The sequence below is a fragment of the Phasianus colchicus genome, chromosome 7, assembly GCF_987193195.1.
Source record: "Phasianus colchicus chromosome 7, bPhaCol1.hap1.1, whole genome shotgun sequence".
Lineage (NCBI taxonomy): Eukaryota > Metazoa > Chordata > Aves > Galliformes > Phasianidae > Phasianus > Phasianus colchicus.
This window is the reverse complement of record NC_143442.1, coordinates 8,553,518-8,578,558: the sequence shown is the minus strand read 5'-3', so window position 1 is coordinate 8,578,558 and position 25,041 is coordinate 8,553,518. Positions and strand designations below refer to the sequence as shown.

The 25,041-nt window shown below is 43.6% G+C and overlaps 1 long non-coding RNA gene across 1 annotated transcript; it reads right to left on the bottom strand.

Moving 5' to 3' along the window:
* Positions 1–1,012: 1,012 nt before the first annotated feature.
* On the bottom strand, positions 1,013–17,581 carry LOC116227288 (uncharacterized). The gene is made up of 6 exons (XR_004166532.2): positions 17,558–17,581; positions 7,606–7,714; positions 5,737–5,797; positions 4,237–4,624; positions 3,653–4,132; positions 1,013–1,298 (listed from the first exon to the last, which is right to left on the bottom strand). It is a non-coding gene; the product is annotated as an uncharacterized LOC116227288 (long non-coding RNA).
* Positions 17,582–25,041: the final 7,460 nt, after the last annotated feature.

The following is a 25,041-nucleotide window of genomic DNA, read 5'->3' as shown; positions in this document are numbered from 1 at the left end:
TGGTGCCTCTAACTCAGCTGAGCAAATCTCATTTACTGTAATTGGAGAGTACCCCAGAAACAAAATGATGTGTCACTACTACTAAAAGTCTCCAAAATTGCTTTATGATCATCCTTTTCTATTCTTAGGCATGATGTTGGGTGTCTTTATATTTTCAGCAGTGAGCATCAAAATAAGAAGAAAACAACCCATGCACAGAAAGCCTAATAATGACCCTAAAATGATTAAATTCCTATGCAGATGAGTGGGTAGAAATGCTCTTGTCTCTACTTTGAGATCAAGTTGGCCTAAATTATATGGCATCGATTACTGAATTTAGAATAATAATGGTGCACTGGATAGAGTGGAGTGATGTTAAATCAGGGATGTACAATCTTTGCTGAGATCCAGTCAGAGTTCTTCATCTGATTTATGATTCAAAATTTAGGTCAGGTGGATTGATTCCTAATAGAGACATAATGAATCAAAATTCCTAGAATGGCTTTATTTTGCACAGAAGTGTCAACAAGCTGTACTTCTCTATTTGTGCACCTGGCGTGTAATGATTCTCTTGCAAAAATCATAATCCATCAAGTCCTCCATTCAAGAATATCAATCAGTGCCAGGAACAAGACTATTTTAGCCAGGAGTTCTCAGTCATTTTGTTTTCCTGTTCATGAACACATAAGGCGCTGTGACATTTAAATTGTGCTTTGACATGTAATCATTAAATGTTTGAAAACAACTCATTCAGTTTTTGTTGCCTCATCCATTTGCTTACACTGGCTTCTTGTTTTGCCATTGTTTCAGCATCATTTTTTTTAAAAGCATATGATACTCCTTACTATTGCTTTTAATAGCTGGAGGCAAAATTATCTCAATTTTCTGACAACAAAGGTACTTGTTGTATTAGAAAACTAAAACTAATGAGAAGTTTATTCCTCCACTGATGAAAATGGAAACAAAAAAGCCCCAGACCTTTCTTTTTACAAACTGGTCTTGACATAACAAGCCAACTTCATGATGTCTTTCATAAAACTCATGATACAGAAAGGAATGTAAATTGATGGGAACTTCTCACTAAGATTTATGCCTTACTTGTTTCTCTGTGTTACATGTATCTTTTTTCCAGGGTAAAAGTGAAGTGATATGATCAGGACATTGTAATTCTCAGCCTTCTGACAATGTCATTCAATGGGCATCTCTTCTTGATGGGGATTTCTTCTTTCTCCTCTTGGTGAATCGAAGTATAAACTTCTAAGCCCAGAGCTTGGTGGTGCAAGGTGCTGTGGGGATACCACAGGGAACTGGTGTCTTTCCTATAGAGCATGATTAAGAGAACACGTTATTTTTTATGTTGGTCACTGAGTTACAAAAAAATCAGTTTTAAATAGCTCTAAGGTGGAGACCTCTCTGGCTCTGACAGAGCTGGAGGTGATCTTTGTATCTCTTCTTCCTAATGCTTGGGTGAAAAAATTGCTGCTGGCAGAAAGATTGGAGATCTTTAACTTTTCTTCGCCTTTACAGAGAACTGCACTGTTTGATGTGCTGGATGCAGGCACATCATCTCAATTTCCAATCTTGCTTTTAGTACAAGCAAGCTAAAATTAAGAATGACAAAGTCTTGGTGTCTTTTAAGATGGTTGTGTCCTTAATACCTACCTCTGCAATGTGCACAGATCAAACTGCTCAGCCCTTGCAGGCATGCCCAGAGCTTTCCCCTCCAGCACAAGGAGATACTACGTGCTCCCAGCTTTCTGTAGATCACCTGTTTTCCCTTCTTTGTAATTCTGTGCATAACTGAGAAAATTATCCCTCACTTCTTCCTGGTGCAGATTGCTGCAGCTGCTTGCAGTCAGTGGGGCTGTGCCAGATTGCACCAGAAGTGAGACTGGCTAGGAGCCAGCGCTTGGCACAAACTTGCTGAAAGCTGTGTACAAGCAAGGCTTCTTGCTATTTATGTTACTGCCCTTTTGTTTTGGATATAAATATGTCCCATACGTGCTAGTAAGCCTCTTGCTCACTATTTCAATGGAAAATCCTGTAAAACATCTGTCATACTGTCTCCCATCAAATCAGTTACAGACGCGTGTGTCATTCCACATAATAAACAGGTATGAAATTGTCTTTATGCAGTGTGCCAGCCCTTGTCACCACGAAAGGAAATGAGGGAAGCTTAAAAAAAAACAACAAAACACCACCCTGAAAGCTGGTGCTCTGACTGAGAGCAAAGAGACAAGCAGAAAGTTTGTGAGAACTAAGTAATGAACAAACTATGACGGGTGTAAAAAAGCTCCTGACTTGTCTGCCTTCCTCTGCTATCTGCAGGCAAAGCTGCTGGCACAGCAGCCCCAGTGCTGGCCAGATCTGTTGTGTACCAAGGGTGACTGCTAATTTTTACTGATTTTTTTGCTGGGTGACTTTGGGTGACTTGGTCCTATTGAGGGACCTGCAAGGACATCCCTGCCCAAGGGACCCAGAATATATTAGAATTATAGAACCTTTAAGGTTGGAAATGACTACTAAAATCATCCAGTCCAACCTCAACTTACGCCCACCATGCCCACTAACCATGTCCTCCATTGCAGCATCTCCACAGTTCTTGAACACCTCCAGGGACAGTGACTCTATCACTCCCTGGGCAGCCTGTGCCAGTGCATCACCATTCTTTCTGAGAAAATATTTTTCCAAATATTCAGCCTGAATCTATCTATCTTGCAATGCTAGAGGCAAAACTCTGCCCTGCTCCCACTGCAGGCCAGCATCAGCCTGGGAAGACCTGAACAAACACAGGCCGTGTCTGAGAGTCCATTCGCTCCCCATTTCATAGGCATGCTGTCAAATTCATTAAACTTTTACAAAGCTCTGCTTGCACCTGAACCAGTGATGACGAAACTGCTCAGCGTGCTCCGGGCCCGCTGGTGATGCACTGATTAGCAAAGTGCTGCTGGGCACCACATGCCACACGCAAATCAAACCTGTGAGACAGGCTTTTAGACAGAGATGCTGAAAGCAAAAGTGTGGCTGTAAATCAGAGCGTGACTCTTTCTGGAGAACATTTCTAAACAGCGTCATGGGAAAATGCCTGTTTAAAAACATTATATTCACATCATTGAGGACTGAAGCATCACAGGGAAGGACAAGAGGTATTTTACTCTGGGCTTCAGTGAATGACGGTTTTAAGAAATCATTACAACTCACTGCATTTATGTAGTGGATCAGGCACAAGGAACCGACCTCACAGAAACAGTAGGCATTGATTCATTGTGGCTAGCAAAAAGGCGCTGGTCCTGGACTACAGACTCTGCTCATCCTCATTTGCTGAAGGCATGTGGAGATGTATCCCTATGCAGCCAGCACAGATGAAGGAATGGGAAGCATCCTCTTCGCATTGGCTGATGTGCTCACAGGAGCCAAGCCCCAGTACTGGGGTCCACTCTGAGTTTTGCAGACTGCTTCAGATACACCTTTGGCAGACGCAGGTAGTTGATGGTGGTAACATCCCACCCTGCTGCAGCCCCCTGTTAATTTTACTACAGTATCACTTTACCAGGAGCTATTACAGCCAACCCCAACCAAGGCATCGTGCACATCTATACAATCAATAAGTGTATAAAGGTTAGGCTAAATAGGATTATCATGGTGGAAAGATAATAAACAAAAAAATGCTTACTGACATCGTAGGCTCACAATAAACTCCACAAGGAGCAATCTCCAGAAAGAGATCCTTCCTCAGTGGCAGTCAGCACTTAAATGGGATCTAGGAGAGGTGGAGCCAGGCTCCACTCCTTCTGGTAGCACAGGTGAATTGCCTTCACCTGTGTTCCTGTGGCTGATTCATTACTTGCCTCAGGTGGTCAATCAGAAGTTCAGGCTGTGATCAACAATTCCCATACACTATCAAACTTACACTAGGCAGGGTGAACCCCATCTAATCTGTGTGGGTTGGCGAAGTTTGCATGATATATTCACTTTGACACACTGTACTAATAATCCATGCAGCTTGCAGTGCGCAGGAGGCTGGGGAGCAGGTTGTCAAAACAGCACCGTTTTCATTGAGGAAGGCTGTGGGATCTGAAAGCCCAGAATGGTACCTATCAGGTACATGGTACAACCTGCTACAGGTGCTCCTCTGCAGGCAGAAATAGCTGTCCTGGAAGGGAAGGATACAGGAGTCAGCATCTAACTGAGGCCCAGACAGGCCAGAGGCCAAGCCTTGTCATGGTCCAAGTGCCTGCTTGCTGCCTGTGGACCTACCTTCTGTCTGATCTAGGCCCCACCAGCAGTATAGGCTGGCTGCTCCTGTGTCTCTCTGGTGGCGTGCCAGCTGTGAGCATCTCCTCTGTAGGATCCTAGCTGTCTTTCCAGCTTTCATAGAACCACAGAATAGCTTGGGTTAGAAGGGACCTTAAACATCACAGCTTTATCCTGGCCCCTCTTCTCCCTCTACACTTATTCAGATTTTCTCAGGCTTCAACTTGGTCCATGCTGATGACTTAAGTATTGACTTCAAGCTCCCAAATCACAGTCCCAGCTTTCCTTTGTGACATATCCTTGTGGATATCTGGCCACCACCCCAAGCCCTTTGCCTCCAAGCTAGGCTTCCATCCTTAGCATAGGTGCATTGGATCCACCAGCAGTAGGTCTACGGAGAGAAGAGGGATCGAAAAAGGTATTACACAGATAAACACAGAATCATAGAATCATAGAATGGCTTAGGTTGGAGGAGACCATAGAGCCCACCAGTCCTAACCTCCTGCTGTGGGCTGGTTGCTACCCACCAGCTCAGGCTGCCCAGGGCCCCATCCAACCTGGCCTTAAGCACCTCCAGGAATGGGGCACCCACAGCTCTCTGGGCAGCCTGTGTCAGTGCCTCAGCTCTGAGTAAAGAATTTCTTCTTAACATCTAACCTAAATCTTCCCTCATTTAGTATAAGGCCATTCCCCCTTGTCCTATCACTACGAGACCATGTAAAAAGTCAATCCCTCTCTTCTTTGTAAGCTCTATTCTTTGTAAATACTTGGCACATGCTTAAGACTAGTTTAGTTTTGTACAGACAGAAGAATTGCTAGGACAGGATAATTAGCTAATTAGCTAAACATAATGCCTAAGTCTTTTGTTTTCATCCTTATGCCAACTTTATTTTTAAACTCCCTCCCCTCCAGCCAAAAATACAGCTGTTTCTTAAAATTTTGTGATTAATCTTGGTTCCCATTGTAACCAAGAACAAAAAATCCCCTTCATTACACTGTGACCAGGGTTTCTGCTAAGAGGATTTGAATGATGTTTCTTTTTGCATTTCACATTAAATAGAGAATAGCATTTTATCTTAAAAAGCATTTTGGGGAGAAAAAATCTTATTTAAATTATTATTTCTTTAGATGCACTGTTTACAAATCCTCTTGCGAAAATATTGTCAAAATCATCCTAGATTTAAAAAAATATCTGGAGAGAAATTGAATAAAATTTCAAATTTTGCATAAAAATAAGGAGTTGCTCTCACCGAATGCTTTTACATTTAACACAAAGCAAGTCTGAAATTCAGCACAAATCGAAGTTTTCACTCCTGTTTGTTTTTACTTCCCTTCCAGTGATTTATTACCTTGGCACCCTGCCACACTGTCTGAGCAGCCTTTCATTACTCTGCTCTTTTCTTTGGGCATGATGAAACTTTCTGGCTCTTCGATGCCGCCCCAGCAAGGATGTGCAAGGAGCAAGCACACGTCCCCACGTAAGCACTGTTGCCAAACACCTACCTCCACCACCGGCCTGCACTCTCCTGCAAATCTGGTGTGTGCCTTGGAGGATGGGAGATGGCTGCACAAACCCAGGGAAAAATAAAATGAAAGGCCATTAATTAAATAAATTAATCAATTAAAAGCCAAACCCATGCCCCAAAACTTTCTTTCTGCTTGCACGCAAATTTATTTTTCTTTAAATTTCTGCTGAAGGGTGGGAAAGGCTGGGGGGGAGCAGGGGTGCGACGAGCCCTCCCAGGAACGGGAAGGTCATGGCAGAGCCCCAGGGAGCCAACTGGCTTCATCATGTGTGTGTTTTGTATACGCCCAAGCCTTTGCTTTCTGCATTTGTTTTGTGCCTCTCACCAAGGCGTTGCAAACTCAGAGCAACGAGTCCAGGGCATTTACTCATTGGTAGTGGTGTTTTGAAATACTCAGCCCTGTGATTTTTCTTCAAGCCAGCTTCATGATTGTTGTTTTGTCCCAGCTTGTCAGTTAGGAGCTGCTGGAGTCAGCACCAACACAATGAGCATGAGAGCAGAGCTGCTCATGCAGTTGGAGTAGAGGAGAAACAAATAGCTGGGCTGCTCCCACAGGAACAGCATCAGCTAAATGTCAGTCACCCCACCCATGAAAATGTAGAGCCATACCTCCAGGTGCGTTTGTATACACACAGCATCTGGATGGATCTTCATGAGATCTCCTGCAGACTGGCTCTATAACCTGACCGCAGTAGAGGTTGTGAAATTCATGGCCTTTCACAAGTCTTGCTTGTGACAGCCTGGCTTTGCCCATGGCTCAGGACACTCAATTCTCCTGTTAATGAGGCTTTAATTAGGTAGAGCTACTTGGGAAATGTTTTTTTTTGCACTCCATCAAAGACACAGAGGTCTTGAGCATTGCCCCGCTCTGCAATTGAATGAACAAGGTCACAAAGGTGGCTCAGTTGCCATTTTTGGGGGTGCATTTAAAATTTTTTTGGTTAAAACCCCACCTCAGATACCACATAACACCCACTACCATGCTGCCCAACCACGTCCCATGGCAGAGCCTGCACGAGGCAGAGGTGTCTGCCAGGGAAAAGGCTGCAGCAAAACCCTGTCGTGGGTCAGCTCCTCTGTCAGGTCACCTCGGTGTGCTGAGACAATGGCTGTGAGGGGGGCTACAGCAAGAAGCCTTGAAGCATGAGTTTAGCTGACCTCAAAGGTTGAGAAATTAAGAATAAATAAATAAATATTTAAATTCTTCAAGAAGAAATTTTCCCCATACGTGTTTTCTGGAGGCAGGATGGCATCTAATATGATTTTTGAATACATTATTTTGCCAGTAGAAATTTCCATTTCTACTCATTAGCCAACACTTGAATATGTAGATTGCCGGGTATTGCATCTTCTATCAATAAGATCTTGTTAGCTGTGATCCAGATAACCCAATCTTCACACAGGCAATGCTTTTGTAGCTTGTGCACCACACACGTAGTGATTCAGTCAAAACCTTCTTGTCCATCTCCTGACTGAAATTACTTGAGTGTATGTGACTTCTGAAGATATTTAAAGCTAAGCACGAAACCAACAGATTCCAAACTGAAAGCTTGTACTATTTCTAGTGAAATCAATAGCATTGTTCATCTATTGGAAAATGCACGGAGGAGGGCAAGAAAATTGGCAAAGGGCATGCAAAGGTTGCCATATGCTGAGTGCTAAAAAGAACAGGACTTCTCCAGAAAGTAATGGCTGGGAGGGAAATGATGTAAAGGCAGAAATATCTAGAAGAGGATGGACAGAGTGACTGGGGAAGGGTTTTATCCACAAGAACAAGAACAAAGGCCACCACCACTGGGTGTTTTGAACAGCAGGCTCCAGTAAACACAAGGAAGGTCTTCCTCACCTGACACTTGATTGTGCCATGCCCTGTCTGCCTCCATGGAAACCTTTGTGTCTCAAGTGGTCAGCCAAGTCCGGTTCTGCTGTTCGCAGACTAGAAAGATCTGCTCCTTCTGTAACAGGATGGATATTGGGTTGGCAAGAACAGGTCACATAACAGTTAGTCTGAAGTATTTAATTCAGCTAAAACTTAATCTTCTCTTCGTACCAGTGACTAATTTGCCAGCCCCAGAGGAAGCTGGGCAGCTCCAGTTTGCCATACAGCACCTGGCGCTTTTCACAGTGTCAGTTGCCAGTCTGGAGCAATCAGTCAACTACTTAATAAGCAAAACACTTGAAACCTTTTGTGGTATTTTTCTTTGTTAATATAAAGAGGTGACACACATGTCTAAGCAGCACTGACTCGCCTCATGCTACTTTATATGAATGCGTATAAACACCTGCGACCTGCCATCCCTTCATTTGTCAGTGGGGAGCAATCATTCAGCCACTTAACAATTGCCAGGAGAGAAGCTCTGAGGCTTTCAAACTGGAAATTAAAGAGCAGCACTTCGGTGAGTGATTGCAGTGCCCTGATGAAGCATCCTGGAGTCTTGAAAACAGCCATGCTTTTTGTGTACATTTATGAACAGTTGACAGCTGATTTCTTACTCTCATTTCTAAGGAGGCTGGGTAAATTCTGTAATTAATGGTCATTAGGGATTTAGAAGACAAATGAGTTATTCATTAGCTCGATGTCCAAACTAATGAGCAATAAATGCTTATGAAAGACATGATTTATTTAGTATTTAGAACCTGTGTCATTATGTGATACCTGATGAAGATGCCAAGAAATTGAGATGACCTACGCCCCAGAGCCACAAGAGACAGCCACGTGCTTCTCAGGAGCACGAGTGCCAAGTCTGGGGGACTCCTGGAAGTCAGCAGCCCTTGCATGACTAATGAGGGTCAGCCCAGCCAGCCAAGACCAAATTTCCTCCCACTGTTGGATGCCTTCTAGTGCCTGGGTGCAGGATAATCATTCCTGGCTATTTGGGAGAGCCTATCCAGGGCATTCAGTAAGCACAGGGCACGGTCCTAGGCTGCACATTGTTGTCCCAGAGCTATTTGTGGTCTTCCCATTGATATCACCCAAATGAACAATCCAACTGTAGCAGAAGAGCCCACCTATGCTGCTGCCCTATAACCATTTGTTGCAATCTGTGATCATTCAAGGTTTTCCATTCACCTCACCTTTTCTTCCCTCAGACAGGGTTGGAATTACAGTAGTCAAAAACAAAGCCAGCATGTCAGAATGTCAAAAGCAATGAGAACTGCAGGAGAGTAAGTTACTCCTTGTCCCAAGAAAAATCTTATTTTGCACCCTACTTAAGCAAACCAGGAGAGACAAAGTGGATAGCAGCTGTAGGGATCTCCACACATGGCTCCATGTACAATGGGTTGGAGTATGTCTTGAGTGACCAAATAAAAGACATAAAAAATGTTTGGTGTGGCAAGAGTATCTGTCCCGTGACACCTCCATTGCCTCCATTGCCATCTTTCAAAGTCATGAAAATCTGACCTTTAATTAAGACATTCTTAAAAGGTAGATGTCACTGAGATGTGCTGAAGCAGATAATGAAGAAATCTGAAAAATAATTCAGAATAAAAAGATCTCTTTGGATGTGTGATTTTTGGCACCGAGGTCCTGTGAGCCACAAGTAGTGAATGCAGAGAACAAGGTAAGCTCATTTTGCTCCTGAACCACCTCCACCACATCCCTGCCCGGAATGAGAAGAGCAAGCACAACATCCCAAGGTGGAGGAAAGAAGGTAAGAGAGCACGTTGCTTGGCCCTGCAGTGCTTGCATGCCTGTGGCTCTTTATTTGAGATGCTGGAAGCTGTTGCCAGCGGTGCAAATCAGGCTCTTGATGTCTTCCATGTCTTCACAGAAGCTCCCCCCACCTTGCCTTTCTTTGGCGAGGCACAGGGTTGCTTTTCCAAACTTGGGAGACTTGAGGGGGATCCTTGAAGGGACCACAGGTTCCTCTCACTTGACCATGTCAGAGCTCAGCCTCCAGAAGGCTTTGTGTTGACTCTTCCCATCTCAGAGCTGCTGAATTAATCCTGTCCATCTTGGCAGAGTGCTGTGGTTCCCAATGACGAGCAAGCAAAATGGTGCTTGAATAGGACAAGTGATTTTGTGAAACATTGGCACAGACTGATTTATACTAGTTAAGAAAGACATTTATTGTTTCCTTGCTTAAGCAGCAGCAGCGAAGGTAATGCATTCTCCCTTGCTGTTTTGAAGGAGGTTGTAGCCCTTTTTAATGTGTGACCTTCAAGCTCTACAGAAAAACTTACAAATGAAAAGCTCCTGTGAGTAATCCCATTTGTAGTCACTGTAGTTGCATTCTGCAGAGGTTTGGTATAAATCTCTTACCTTGGAATAGCAGGTGATAAAGTAAGGATGTTTTCTTTATTTTTAATAAATGGATTATTTGGCATTCAGAAATCTTCACTTAAGCCTCAGGCTCTGAATTATGCTATTGCAAAAAATATTTTTAACTTAATTGGAGAGTGGTTCTAAAAAACTGTAGCTCTGGCTATGGTGGGCCCTTCTGTCAGAGAGCCAGCCCTGGGTGATGCTGTATACCTGTGGGGTTACGTGGGTGTGCAAAACTCAAAATGCAGCGTGGGCTGGATTGCCCAAGTCCTTTGCAAACACTTCTGATTAACTCAAGGATGAATGAGAAAATGGGGTGTGGGGGTCATTTTTCTTGTCTTCTTGTCTCCTTAGTCAAAATCTCTTTCTTGGCAGCTTGTAGAAGTTCATAAAATACAAGTGACAGAAGAGTAGTTTTTTTGGCAGGGCCAGAAGCTGCTCAGTCATGACAAGCATCTGCTAAGGGCACCCAGTCCAGAGCACCAGTGGGCATTTGGCCCCACTAACCCCTGAGGCTTGTAAGGGGTCAACCTTGGCAACTGAAGAGCTGTTTGGGTTTCTTGGGGTTTAATATTTGCCATCCAGAATGTTGGTTTCAAACTGGACAAGAAGGTGAGCTGGACTCTTGCTTTTTCATTAATTTTATTATATGGATGGGGGTGCGATACCAAAAAGAAAGTGTGAGGGATTGAAAGCAAAGTTCACTTACTCATTATACAGAATGAGTGCAGAAATTACATTTTCCCCATAGCAAACAGACTTGATTTTGAACATCTGCACAGACAAAGCAACTGGGGGCAGACAAATGGATCCTGGCAGGGAAACAGGTCTCTGTGGTAAGTTCAGCTGAAAACTGGGACTTCTTTGACTGAGCAATGAGCCTGGAAGAGCTGCAGTTTGTTCACAGATGGGCATGATGTGCATGGGTATATATGTGTTGGCAGGAGAGTCTGCCCTGTGTCCACAATGAGGCTGATAGAGGCCATGACCTATCGCTCACAGAGTTCCCTAAATCTCTGCTCTTAAAGGGATGCAGCAAATGCATCTTCCTTCCCTCATGAAGACATCAGGCTTCAATTGTAAGAAAATAATTTATTCTCTTTAGACCACATATCAAAATATTCTCATCTGTCTCTTTACCTGTTGTAAGGAAATGCGTCATCTCTCACCTGAGCCTTAGAAAACCAGCCCTTCCTCTTGCCTGCTCAGAAAATGCGTGCTGAGGAGCAAATCCCAAGCCCTTTGCAGATAATGGGAGTGCTGGAAGCATTTGAGCCATGAAACAACTTCTCAGTGTCGAGGCTGTCTCATCTGTGGTCAGTATTTAAGATACAGAAAACTTGGTGGGATGATTTTAAAGATGTTCTTGGGGACTCTGGAGCTCAAAGAATGAAACACATTTCTGCAAAGCAGCTGAGAGTGAGATCACAGAATTGAATCAAAGAATCACAGAATGGATTGAGTAGGAAGGGACCTCAAAGACCATCTAGTTCCAATTCTGAAGAAGTGCGTACTGCCAATTGCTTGGGCCAGGTCTGAGTTTTGGATTCCTTGAATGCTTGGTCTAGTTCGGTGGTTAAGAGATAGGAGGATAGAAGGTGGGCCAAGACATCCTCAGGTTACTGCTCCATGATGGGCAGGCCATATGGGACAGAGCATTGTTTTGATATATTCTTAAAAAAAACCAAACAAGCCAGCAATGCAGTGACTCACGCGAAACCAAACTCCCAAGCTGCTGTTCATCAGCAAGTTCAGTCACCAAGCCACCATGCTCACTAATAGCACCCTCTCTCCTATGAGCTTCTCTGTGCATCTTTATTTTGTAGTTAGAGGCAGACAAACAATTTATGGATTTCCTGTTTGGCATCATTCTATTTGGAATGGGCTTTTTTTATTTTTTATTTTTTTTACCAAAGGAAAAAAAAGTAACGTGAAGTATTTGAAATGTTTTTGGAATATTTGTTGTGATTAAAATCACGTTGCAGCTGGGATTGTTTCACCTGCTTTGCAAGAGCTTGGTCAGCTTGGAAATGAGAAGAATTGCTCTGAAGTGCAAAGTCATCCCCTGGGAAGTGAGAAAAGAAAATTTCCAAGGGAAAATGCTCAAACCAGTTCAACATGTTTTTTTTCTTGTGAAGTGACTGAAAGCACTTGTCATATTTGACTCTGTCGCTTTTTTTAAACTTGCCTCTCCCCTCCCCTTCCTAAAATTGCATATCTCAGTGAACTTTTACTAAAAATGTAGAGACTTTGTGCCATAATCAGACATCACGCTATAACAGAGAAAGCGTAACATTTCTTTGCCCATTTCTGGTGTTTACCATGAGAAGCACACAATAAAAGGAAGGCCTTTTAAAATACCTTATGTTATTCCAGGATTGAGATGCTTTGGCAAGGATAATGCTTCACTTCATTGAAATCTTTTACAGTTAAACAAGTTTTAATATTTATATAGTTGGAGATATAGATTCCTCTGTACAAATATTTGGAATTTCAATTGTAAAAAAAAATAAATTCCTGAAGCTGCCATTAACTGCCAGCATTTCCACCCTGCCAACAAACAAGCAAGCATTGTCCCTCTAGAAAAGGACAATAAGGATGCCCCAAATGTTTTTTATTAAAACTTTCAATCAAAGTGGATTTAAAAGTTGCAGAGGGTCTTTTATTTATGGAAAATTCAATTCAAGAAGAAAAAACACATTTGTAGCAGCTGAGAAAAATTACAGCAATTTGGAAAGAGATCTTTTAAGTTATAAAAGTGGTCACTTTTTAATAACCAGCAGTTAACAGAACCATTGAAAAATATCCAAGAGAAGAGCTGTGTTTCGAAGCCTGCCAAGGCAGATGCAGCTTCAAGGCTTTGCCTTTATTTCCTGGAGATTTTTTCCCACCTGCTCTGTTTGTGATAGAAATCACTTCCAAGGGCTTTGCCCAGCCTGAAGGAAGTTTCTGGAGGAAAGTCTGGAGATGGTGCTAACAAACCTTTTTCTAACCATGAGCAGCGCTTTCAGAGGATGAGTGGATGTCAGGTTCCCTCTCCATGAACATCCTGGTAGTAGGGACACTGCCACTCATGTCACACACAGACAGAGATGGTAACAAAACAGGAGCCAGGGCTTCACTCTCATTCAGAGCAAAACAGCCCAACTTCTGCCGGTGGGATCAGTGCAGTGTTTGGGACAGTCAGTACACATGAAGATCCTATGTCACAGCTGCAATGGGACCAGGAGGCTGCCACCTTAGAATCCACAATGTCTTTGGAAGAAACCAGGGATTTGGGTATTTATTTAGATTTGGTTGCGTGGATTTGGACAGAGGCTCTTCCTCGGCAGTGCCAAGGCTCATTGCTTTCAGTGGTGCTGGACTAGCATCCTGGGCATCTCACTTTGTACAGTAGGGCGTCTTGGAGCAGCAGCATTTGCAGTCCATAATGGAGATTCACAATCTTCCCTTTATCCGTGCAATCAGACCAGAAGCAAGCTCACGTTTGACCAAAAACTTTGGCAGTAAGGTTAGGGAAAATGTAACTAAAAAACAAAAAAGACTACTTAAATCTTGCAGAAGGAAAAAGAGCTAGTCAGTATTAATCAATGGATAGATGTTAATTAATGTCTTGTTTCTCTAGCCAAACACCATCAAGCTGGCAAACCACTTTTAACCTCACTTCCAGGTAAATTATGTTTAGTTGCCCTTTTATCCAACGCATTTTGTATACAAATGAGCAGAGACTCCCAGTGGGCTCCACTGAAAGGTTAGCAGCCACACACAGCATTCAGGATGAACGTTAGAAATCTTCTCAATACAAATGAGCATTTCAGCCATGAATGCTTGGATGTGATTAATAGGGACAAATTTTCCTTGGATGAGCGTCTGGAAGGTACAGTGGCAGGAGTGGTTGTTAATCATGGTGCCAAGGTGTCTGCAGTTAAGTATTGTGTACTCCAGCATCGTAACTATTGTTATGACATCAAAATGTGTCTCTGGGATGGATGGTGCGTAATCCGTGTTATGTTTAAAGATAAGCATGAGAGAGTGGGAGTGTAATGAGAGACCAGTCCCTCATTTACAATCTTTTCAGACTGTGGATTGTCAAAACATCTCAGAACGAGTTTGGCAGATTTGTCACTTCCCCTTCCCGATACACAGCTCTTATTTAATTATTAACACAAGGAACTCAGGATTGTCTCAGCAGGAAGGAAGGAAAGTCTCTGTTGGAAATGATGAGAGTAGACTTGAAAAATCTCTAGAGCACAGTCGTCATGTAAGGCCCTTTAAGGTTGTACCAAAGGATAAAATGCCATGAAAAGCTAACTGTGATCGCACCAGATCTGAAGTCTGTTCAAGCTGATAAAGTATTTCCATTAATTCAGTTAGCTTTGGGCCAGTTCTCAAGAGTTGTGATGAAAAGAAGCAAGCACAGAGGGACAGGAGCCATGCCAACCAGCCACCACTTCGTGAATCACACCTCTCACCTAGCACCACCCTACTAATTGCAGGTTTGGCTGGCTAACGAGCTCCATTCCCATTTCCATCTTGGCTCACATGGGTTTTACACCTTCTCGACGTGGCGGTCACCCACCACTTGCTTTGTAACTCCCTAGGGCTGCGGGGTACAGGACTGGGTGCTGGCAGCCGTGATTTTTAATGACATTTTGATGCTATCAGGAGCAGCAATACCCAGATTCACATCAGCTGAAGAGCGTCTCTTACTGTGAACGAAGAAGGTTTGCCAGCCAAAGACACATCTGCATTCAAAAGTGCCAGCAAACTCTTGTTAGTGCAGACAAAATCTTGGGAGAGGTTCCCTCCTTGGATGACATTTTTGGCAGTTTTCTGCATATTTTCCCCTTCTGCAATGAACATGGCTTTGGAGATTTTTTTTTTTTTTGGCTGTTGGTGTCTTAAACAGAAATCTCTCTAACTAGGATTAAGACACTTAAAAAAAAAACCTAACATCACATCTGTGAAATATTTTTTTCTTTAATTCAGGAAGCAGAATTACTGAAGTGATTAAGTACCCTGCTTAGTTCTTCTAAGCTATTTCTGTGCGTTTTCCTTTTTGTCTTAGTCCCAGTAGAATTGGTGCTGGATTCTAACGAGTAAGACAGAATGAGCTCGTTCCATTTGTTTCTGAATTGGGCAATTGATTGTTAGAAAAAATAGTTTATGATTCCAAGGATAATAGAGATGCATCTGTGGCATTTAGCAGCAGCAGATACATACATCTCATGCTCAGTAACGGTGGCAATCGAGCAGTAATGGAAGAAGAGCAGACCTCAGGGGAGATTCCACAAAATGGTAGATTTATTCCCTGTAATTAGTCTTCTCACTTGCCAGCTTTTTTTCCACTGGTGTGGTAAGGAGAGAAACCTCAGGAGAGCACTGTGAAATTTCCTGCTCTTCCCTTAATTTCAAAACAATATCCCCATTGTGTTTACATCTGTCCTTGGTAAAGTATATTGCCAGTTTTCCAGTATTCTCTGCCAGTCTGTTAATAATCCCCCTTCTTGTGTTTTCCGAATGACAGATGGTCACCAACAGCAGAATTTCTAGAAAGTAGATGGGATGTTGAGAAGTCCTTATTGACACTGTGGGTATTGGGTCCCCAGGACGAAATTGGAGTCATTGATATAGATAAACACTGGGCCAGGTGGGTTTAAGTCATCTGTTTGGCTACTTTTGCCTAGAGTATGCTTTCCTCACGGTTGAGACAGCCTCTGCACTGCTAGGAGATTGACTTCAACAATATGCAAACTTGGTGAAATCTATAGCACTCACTTTCCATAAAAAATAAAATGCTTTCTTTCAGTTTTGGGAAAAAAAAAAAAAAAACAACCAAATTCAGAAATTCCTGTTTTGTCTTATTTTCAAGGTTTGATTTTCTGGGTTTTTTGTTTTTTTCCTACTTCCCACAGAACAGAAAGAGCCTCTGACTGCTCCAGTTTTCATACTCAAGTTGCCAAGACTTCTTGGGCTTGTAGCAAGCTTCCTTTTTTTTTTTTTTTTTTCCTGCCCAGACTCCATGAAAAAGTTCCTTTGGTTTTATATTAATGGATGATTTTGACAGTCTGTTGGATGTTCACCATGTTCCCTCTCATTACTTGTGGTGTACATTTGGATTATCTTTTCCTTTGTCCATTCTGAAACCTAGATGCTCTCTTCTCACCATTTACTTGCACTCTTTTCTGACTTGAAGGTAGCTGTTCCTTGAAAGATACCAGCAGCCCTCCAGACCTCTCTCAGACCTTGAATTTCGCTTGATTTCAGTGAGAGCTGCAGAAAATGATACGATAAGGGATTTTGTGTGTTCACCTGATTCACAAAGAGTACTGGTGGGTGTAAACCATCCTGACCTCAGCAGACCAGCGTTTATTTACCCCAGCTTGAAGACCTGTCTGAGTTTGTGTAAACCTGACATTGAGCTCTTCCTTTCTCAGCTGTGATTAAAATATTTTCTGTCTAAACCATCCTCACACACCTGCTTCTCTTCATCTTATTGTGTTGACTGGGGCTAACATAACACTGTGTCATGCAAGACAAACAAGGTGCTTTTTTAAAAAATTAAAAAAGACTTCCTCTGATTAGTAACAGCAGTATTTTCAAGTGCTGTCTACTACCAAGATTTCACGTGAAAAAGACTGAATACTGGAAAACTAAAGGTCAGAAGTATCAATAGAGCAATGAAAATATGAGTTTTCCTCCCTGAAGAGTAAATGATAGCTATCATCAGGTTTATAAATTTCTATCATATGAATATCTTGGAACCAGTTACAGCTGATGAGCAGAAAACGTGCAAATGAATAGGAGGAAAATAATCCTGAAGGTGTGGAAAAGTATTCACAAACACTTTGTTAGAAAGCCTTAGTTGTGGTATTTAGTTCAGCTAGGCAATGAGCCTTTCTGCACCAGAGGAGAAATTTCTTCTATTCAAAAACACCTCTTTTTTAAGAAACATGAATGAGAACTCTAAGCAGTTCTCTGTATATGTATTGACATTTTTTGGATGATTTTTTAACTCTGCATCCTTCATTGCTGTACACCACAGAATTGAAGGATAGCATGGGACTGCATCCAGCATGATGGGTAAAGAGAGAAACATCAGTAATCAGAGTTAAACTGCAGAAGTATTAATGTGGGCAAAAGCCGCAATCCAGAGGCTCAGATAAAGTGCTCTTCATGGCAGTATTATAATGCCTTTGTGCCACAAGCGTGGAAATCATTACAGTTTTTAATAATCACTGCAACTCATATTAAAATGTCTTGTTAAAATAACTAACGTAGGAGAGCCTCTGCTGCTTTTTGCACCAAAGTCAGGGTGGGGATCACTACAGGGCTTGTGGGCAGGTAGTGTGTGCTGCCCAACAGGCTCAGGGGAACATGCAAGAGCAGAGCCCCAGATTGATGCCCATCAGGAGTAGTGAGTCTGTAGCATAACAGAAAGCACAGCAATAATAACCTAGGCTGCAGCAAGTGAGAATTTGTTCAAATACAACAGCAGCAGGCACAGAAATAAGAGAAAGAAATTTCTTACCTTCAGAAGACCTCAGGAACAGGGGGATCTCCAGCAAAATACTTTTGCCTCTCCTGCCAACCCTTAAATGAGGTCTGGGAAGGGGTGGAGCCAGGATCCACCCCTTCTGGTCACTCAGGAGCATTGCATGCACCTGAGCTCCCCTGCATTGGCCCGCCTTCCCACCAGGTGCTCAATCACCTGTGACTTAGCATTTCCACTACAGAGTCCATCCCTAACGCTTGGGCAACTAGCAGAAATGTGTTCAATGTATGGAGAGTTCACATGTGCCCTCAGATGTGTCTGTGTGGGGAGGGGGTGGGAAAATGGGGACTGAGTGACCTTTCCCTCACTGGAAAACTGCCCACCAAAGCATTGCTACTGACAGTGAAAAGGAGGTAGTGAAGGAATAAAAGTCCCTGAGGCCTCTTGGCAACGTTCAGCTCTGGCTGCTACTTCAGGGCTATAAGCAGCTGAGAAAGCTGATGGGAGCTGTGCTAAGTGATGGCCCTAAGTGGATTCTGGGTTTTCAAGGAGAGGAGTAGCGTTTCTTTTATGAGTGCAGCAATAACAGCTGAGAGGGACTCAGAGCAACAGAGAAGTCTGGCTCCAGGAGGCACTTAGCTTCTGACTCACTGCTAGTCTAACCCCTAGAAAGAGCTTCTAAGGGAAGCTCCAAATGTTGCTAAGTAAATGTCAGAGGAGGACCCAGCCAGCTCAGTAATCACCATAAATGAATTCCTGGGAGATAACCACTTCAACGTGTGTACTCCACATTGGCCAAAGCAGAGCTCTGTCTTTCCTTCTCTACTTGTGTCACCAGCTCAACAGCTTGTCCTGTGTGCCCTGCAAAGACTGTGTAAGAGGATGTTTCTTATATTTCTTCAGGTTTTTTTTCCCTTCCTCTGGTATTGCAGGAAGTGAGGGGCATCGCATGCCCTGAGAGAGAATGAGGAAGGTCTGTTCAGCTCTCCCTTCTTGCCCACACGTGGGGTCTGGTTTAGGGACTGAGCCCAGGAGGGTGCCATCCCAGCACGCTGCATGCCAGCAGCCTATGCTGAGCCCCAGCTCTGCTTTAGGAGGGAAGGAAAATCACTCCAGGCTTTAGGACTGTGCGGGAGCTCCCGCTTAGGATCCTGGACAAAAAGCAAGGTTTAGAGAAGGAGCTCTGAAGTCTGTGTCTGTAAGAACAGCAGCTCTGTGTCTGGCTGAGATTCAGTCTGGATTAATAAGAGTTCAATCCTCATTTTATTATCTAGCTTACATAAAACACCTGCAGACCAACACAACTATGGTGTTCACAAGGCCTTCCTGCAGCCATTTCTCTCTTCCTTTCACTTAGCTTCCTGGAACAGAATAAAATTGTACATAGGAACTGCTTGTTCCTTCTCATTCTGGCCACAAGATGCAGAATGGCCACAAAAGTGTTTCCATGAAGAATATGGATATGAATTTTATGACCTTTTTTTCCTTAAAGAAACCTTTTTGCTATTTCCCTGTTGTAAAAACCCATCCTGGTGGAATTTTCATTTGGATTCTCTGTGATAAAGAAAGCACAGCCTAAAGAAGTGCTCATAGTCCAGTGAGCATGTCAGGGTCCAAAATCCACGTTACTCCTTACTCTTGTAGTGTCATGTATTTCTAGATGAGGCAAATTTGGGAATCTTTCAAGAGATGCTCACTCTGAAGCTTTTGCCTTTGCACAGCAGCCTGTCTGATTCATCATGGATTTCATGTCTCCATCCCTAGAGTCATTCAAGGTCAGGCTGGACCTGACTCTGAGCAACCTAATCTATCTGTAGCTATCCCTGTTCATTGCAGGGGAGTTGGACCAGATGGCCATTAGATGTCCCTTCCAACTCAAATGATTCCATGGTTTTATAATTTATGTAGAGGATAAGTTTCACCCCACCACTGGAGAAGTGCCCATGCTCAAAAGGAATGTTTTTTATAGGTGTGTGAGAGAAGATACTGGGGACAGTGGACTGGCACTTGGAAAATACATTTAAAGTTGAAGTGAATGTAGCATATCATTATGACAGCTTTTGTGAGAGCTGAGCAGTGCTTGAGAGGGCTGTGCAAAACAAGAAATGGACAAAAAGAGGCAATATTCTTAGCAGGAGCTAATCCACGTAGCTCCCCAGATATCAACACAGCAATGTTGATTTCTACCAGCTGCAGATGTGACCCAGGTCACAGCTTTCTGCTCCATCTCCCGTGCTGGGTGATGCTTGGAGGCCTTTTGCTGAAGTCTTGTCACCCAGGACCCCCTCACTGAGCCAAGCCCCACGTGTTTACCCAGACCACACATTTCATCCTCGCCTCCTCAGTGCGCTGCATCTGCCCCACGGGGTCACGGCACGTCATGCAGGAGCGGGCCGCAGTGACATGCTGGCCTGTAATCAGAAGTGGCACTGCACATCCGGGAGCAATAGAGAGAAAATGTTGAAAAAGTGATTTTTTTCCCCCCCACATTTCCCAGTCCATGAGGTGGAAAACCCCAGAGGACTGTGACCTCAGTAGCCTGTGGTGAAAAGAGATGCTTCTATCCCTTCTCGTGCCCTACTCGTGTCTTGAAAGGGCCTCTGAAGAAAATAAACTGGAAGTAGGGGACTTCCCCACCTTAGCCTTGCAGTTCTGGAACATAAACACACGAGAAGTGAAGGGTATTCTTCCTCCACCCATCTATCTACTAACTGCAGGCAGACCCACTTACAGCACTGTGCAGCTATTGAAGGCTGATAGAAATAACTAAATCTTCAGAGACAGGGTATTTCCCGTCCCTCCAGCTTCGCTACAGGAGTCTGTCCCTGCTTGTTACTGGAGAAATTTTATAGCCTTGCAAGTTAAGTCAACAGTCTTTACCCAGATCTGGGAAATATGCCCTTGTTATTTAGCCCTGGGATCATCATCTCAGGGCCATGGGTAATCGGAATTAGCTGTTACTCATCCAAACAGTGCCACTGAAGTTTAGTTTGATCCTATTTCCACTCAGAAAATGACTGGAGCGCTTCAGAAGTGTGTTGAGAGCCTTCCACACCCACAAAGCTCCTCGTGTCGCCACTCCATGAAGTCAGTGCATCTCTTTTAAAACCAGAAGGATGCACCACCAGAACAGCAGCGCAGTCCCAGTGCTCAAGTGAGCCTCAGCTGGCAAAAACCTTCCAGTAATTCCTTTTTGGATGCCAAACAGAATTAAAACCAGAGGGGACACTTCCAGCCTGATCTTAGCATGTACCAAGCATTACTCTTCTCCCTAAACTCCAGCAAGTGTGATTGCACCTCTGTCTGCATGTGCCCCTTTCCCGGGTACAGTAGTCTTCCAAAAACTGACTGTGGGCTTTCTGGAGTTAACTGTATGAAGGAAAACTCTTGCTCTGTCTTGAATCTGGGGGAGGGGGAATCAACTCTTTGAAAGGGTGAGTGACAGCAGGACAAGGGGAAATGGTTTTAAGCTGAGGGAAGGGAGATTTAGGTTAGACGTCAGGGGGAAATTCTTTACGGAGAGAGTGGTGAGGTACTGGAACAGGCTGCCCAGGGAGGTTGTGGATGCCCCGTCCCTGGAGGTGTTCAAAGCCAGATTGGATGGGGCCCTGGGCAGTCTGGTCTAGCATTAGGTGGGATGGTTGGTGGCCCTGCGTGTGGCAGGGGGGTTGGAGATTCATGATCCTTGAGGTCCCTTCCAACCCTGGCAATTCTGTGATTCTGTGAATCTAGTTTGAATGAATTTGAGAACCAAAAAAATACAGTGAGGAAGAAAGAGCAGCTTTCTCCCTGCCCATTAAAACCACTCTGGGCACAGGACTGACCACATCAGGCTGACAGACAAGTCACCAGCACTGTGCTATGCAGAGCACATTTTAATGACAGCAGTCATTTCCCATTATTTCACCCAGCCGCTCAATGCTAGAGCAGTCGGCAAGGTCTCCTGTCCGTCTGCTTGGGCAGTGGGTAAGAGAAGGGCTCACATGCCCTTGTGACCATCTTTTTGTTGTGTTCACCTTGTCTACCTGTCCACCTTGTCCGCTTGTTCTCCTTGCTATTCCTTCCTGCATGCCTGCGCAGTACCAGAGATAACACTCAACTCAAGCACCTCGGCTCACTCCCAGTGCTCCAGCACAGGTTAAGAGTGAAGTTTCTGGGAGCTAGCAGGATAACTCATGTGCCAAGAAAGTGGTGGTTTCTTAGAACATAGTGACTTCTCATTGGTGGTTTTTCTCTGCCTTCAGAAAGCCTCAAACCAAGAGAAGGCACTTTCCTAGTAAGCAAGCCGCAGTTTCAGGATGATGCAGGAGCTCCTGGGTGAGTTTTTCTGCCATGCACCACACAGAAGGTCAGATGAGATTATTATAATGGTCCCGCTGGCCTCAACATCTGTGAAAGTTTGCTGCAGCGCCTTTGAATAGCCATTCAGCTTAGCAAGAGATGACATTTTTTTTTTTTCCTCTTGGCATGTTATCAGAAGAGATCAGACTAATTGTGCACTTATCTGGAATTACAGTTATGAAGCTACTCTAATAAGGCAGTAATTCATCTCTTGAGTGATTTATGGCCCAAGCCTGAAAGCTCTCTGAATCCCTTGACTCCAGCAGGATTTCCTAAGGCAGCAAGATACAAGGTCATTGCAGAGCTGCCGTTGCATTTTTGATACCCTGTTGGAGTGGAACCAGCCCCTTCACATCACTACTTCCTTATTTGTACTTACATAAAATATCACCAGGTGGCCCTGGGATATGTGCAATTTGTGTACTACTTTCTTATTCACAAGGCATACTTACCTTACAGTCCCAAAAGTCATCTCCTGCCTTCCCCCTGTGTGGTACCTCAGTGTTTGGGAGGGGATTTAGGTAAAATTTCTTTTTCACTTTGGAACTTGCACTGCTAAAATTCATTTAGCTTCTGCAAAGACGAGCAAGGAGCTTTTATAGTCCCTGTGAAGTAGTTTTAACCTAGGACTCAAAAGACAAAGACCACTGTTGAATAGCAATGTTTATTTAGCACTTTAACATTTAAATCTCTGCATTTGGATGTGTCTTTCGTTTTGAACTGGAGGCATAAGTTCCTCTATTTGCCTGCAAAACTCTTCTTTTTTCATCTTGCACTGAATCCCCAGAAAATCCTCAAATATTCCTGCAAATCTCAAAGATATTAAGGCATTAGCCCCCCTTCCTCCCCATTTAGACCTTTGAAGGCTGATGTGACTGGAATGATTCTGGAGTTGCAGCTCTGAGTCTGAATAAAAAATGAAGCAAAGCATTTTGCGATACTGTAGCCAGTACAATAACTAATTACTTATAGATTTTAGGTCACATTTGAAAAAGACAAATACTGAAATAAATGGATAATCATTTGGCGCTACCGCTAGCAGTTTGTTTAAATACTTTGGGTTACATTCAGCTTGGTGTTATGGCAGAGCAGCTGCCTGCGCTGACATGTATCCATCCAGCTTTGCACCAGTGCCAGTGGGAGCCAGCCTGGCCCCTTCCCTCCGAGCAGAGCCTTACTTTTCAGTAAGGAGGAAAATGGAAGAAATGGAAGAGAACCATTATGTTTAGCAGAGAAAGCTAAGGAACATGTCCACAGATTTGTGCTGATGAGTTCTGAGTCTAATTCGCAAGCAACAGAAGACTTCGGAAGAGAGGGATGAAAATACAATTAGTGACCCATATATTAAGAGATGAGTTTGATCTTTAGATATGCCCAGCATGCATATTCAATTTTTTACCTCTCTAAGATGAGAAGAGAAGGCATTCTTTTATTACACCTGACATTTAATATGATGGCTTTAATGTACTTTTAAAAAGAACAACAACCCTCAGACAGAACGATATCTTAGCTGTGAACAAACGAAATTGCCTTTTTACAATTTCATCTGGAATTATTAATAATTTTGCTAGGGTGAGATGTGTAATGGATGTGTTCAGCATAAACCTGAGGCTATAAAACCCGAAGGAACTGACTTTTAGTTAGAAATGTTTTGCTTTTCAGCATCCCTGTGTGCCTGGGTGGTACTTTGAATTGCGTGTGACTTCTGTTGAGGCAATAAATATCGCATTCAGCCTGCCATCACACCCCACTGGTAACCTGCAGCCCTCCCCTCCATGTTGCTGTTTTTGTGGTTTGACAGCTATGCCAACACTGAGATATGGTTAAATCAATACTCCTGACTTATTAAAACATATTCTCAGCGTGATCTTCTGTGATCTAAAGCTCCAGGGCTGTGAGATCTGCACATCATTTTGTTTACCTAATGGTCTCTGGCCATTGCCTGTTGACAGAATGCTCAGTTTTCTCCCCAGTAGGAGACATATGTGAGTTGGTGACTTAGGGATGACCCAAACTGTCCTGCATCTCTTCTGATTTGGACAAGAAGTGGTCAGGGACAGGCATCTGGAAATAACAGCAATCCTAAGGGAAACTATTCCTTTCTAATTAATTGTATCCCTTTTATCCATGACAGTGTAATTGAATTTTGCTTAACTACATCTTTTTAATTGGTGCTGGGAGGGAATGATAAGCACAGCTGTACAATTCTTTGCTAGCTGTAGTAGACAACCACCATGAGATGAGGCTGGTTCTTTGGGAGTTCTGAAAGTTGGGACTGAAAGCACTGAGCTATGTATTGGTGAGGAAGAGGATATGGCCATGTAAGGTGACCTCAGGCCTGTATGTTTTTGTGAATATGAGGGTTTCTCACTCCTAAACAACTATCACGTGGTGATATGCAACACTTTTCCTATCCTGATAAGCTTTCCCTTATGCTGGAAAAGCAAATGTGGGGACATGAGTGCCCTCCAGATCAGATCAGACCAGAACACACCAGAACACACCGTCAAGTGAATCACATGAAGTATTTTTTCGGTTTTTATTTTTCAAAATACTATTCTGGGAGGACTGGTTGGACGCAACTTGGGTCACTGGGAATCCTCACCCAGTCTCACAACTTTAGGCTGACTGCTTGGGTTCCAAGTGTACGTACTATAGCCTGTCAAAGGGAACATACACATTTGTTTCCCTTCTGGTTCTCATTGGAATGCAGGATGTAGGAGTGAAGGCTTGCTGTAAGGAGAAAAAGAAGCAGGGAGGGATGCTGATACTTGGAACACATCCATCAGGGCATAGCATGGCCAGAACTGGGACAACTGGAGGCTGTGCAGTGCCTGCACAGCAGGAGCAGAGTGGGTGGTGGCCCTTGAGCTCCACTTAGTGTTGGGAAGCAGCATCTTTAGTTAGTAATAAACCTCTGTCAGCTGTGTTGGGATTTGGTGTTGCAGCATGCTAGCTGTGGTCTAGGCATTGATGTACGGCCAGTGTGAAATGATGGAAAGCACAGTGGTAACAGCAGACCAGAAAGATCCCAGGCTGCAGCAAGTGAGGATTCACTCAAACACAACAGCTGTAGACACAGAAATAAGGGAAAGAAACTGCTTCCCTTCAGAAAGGCTTAGATAGGCAGGGATCTGCATGTGCAGAGAAATACCTGCACCTCCCTCTGCCAACCCTTA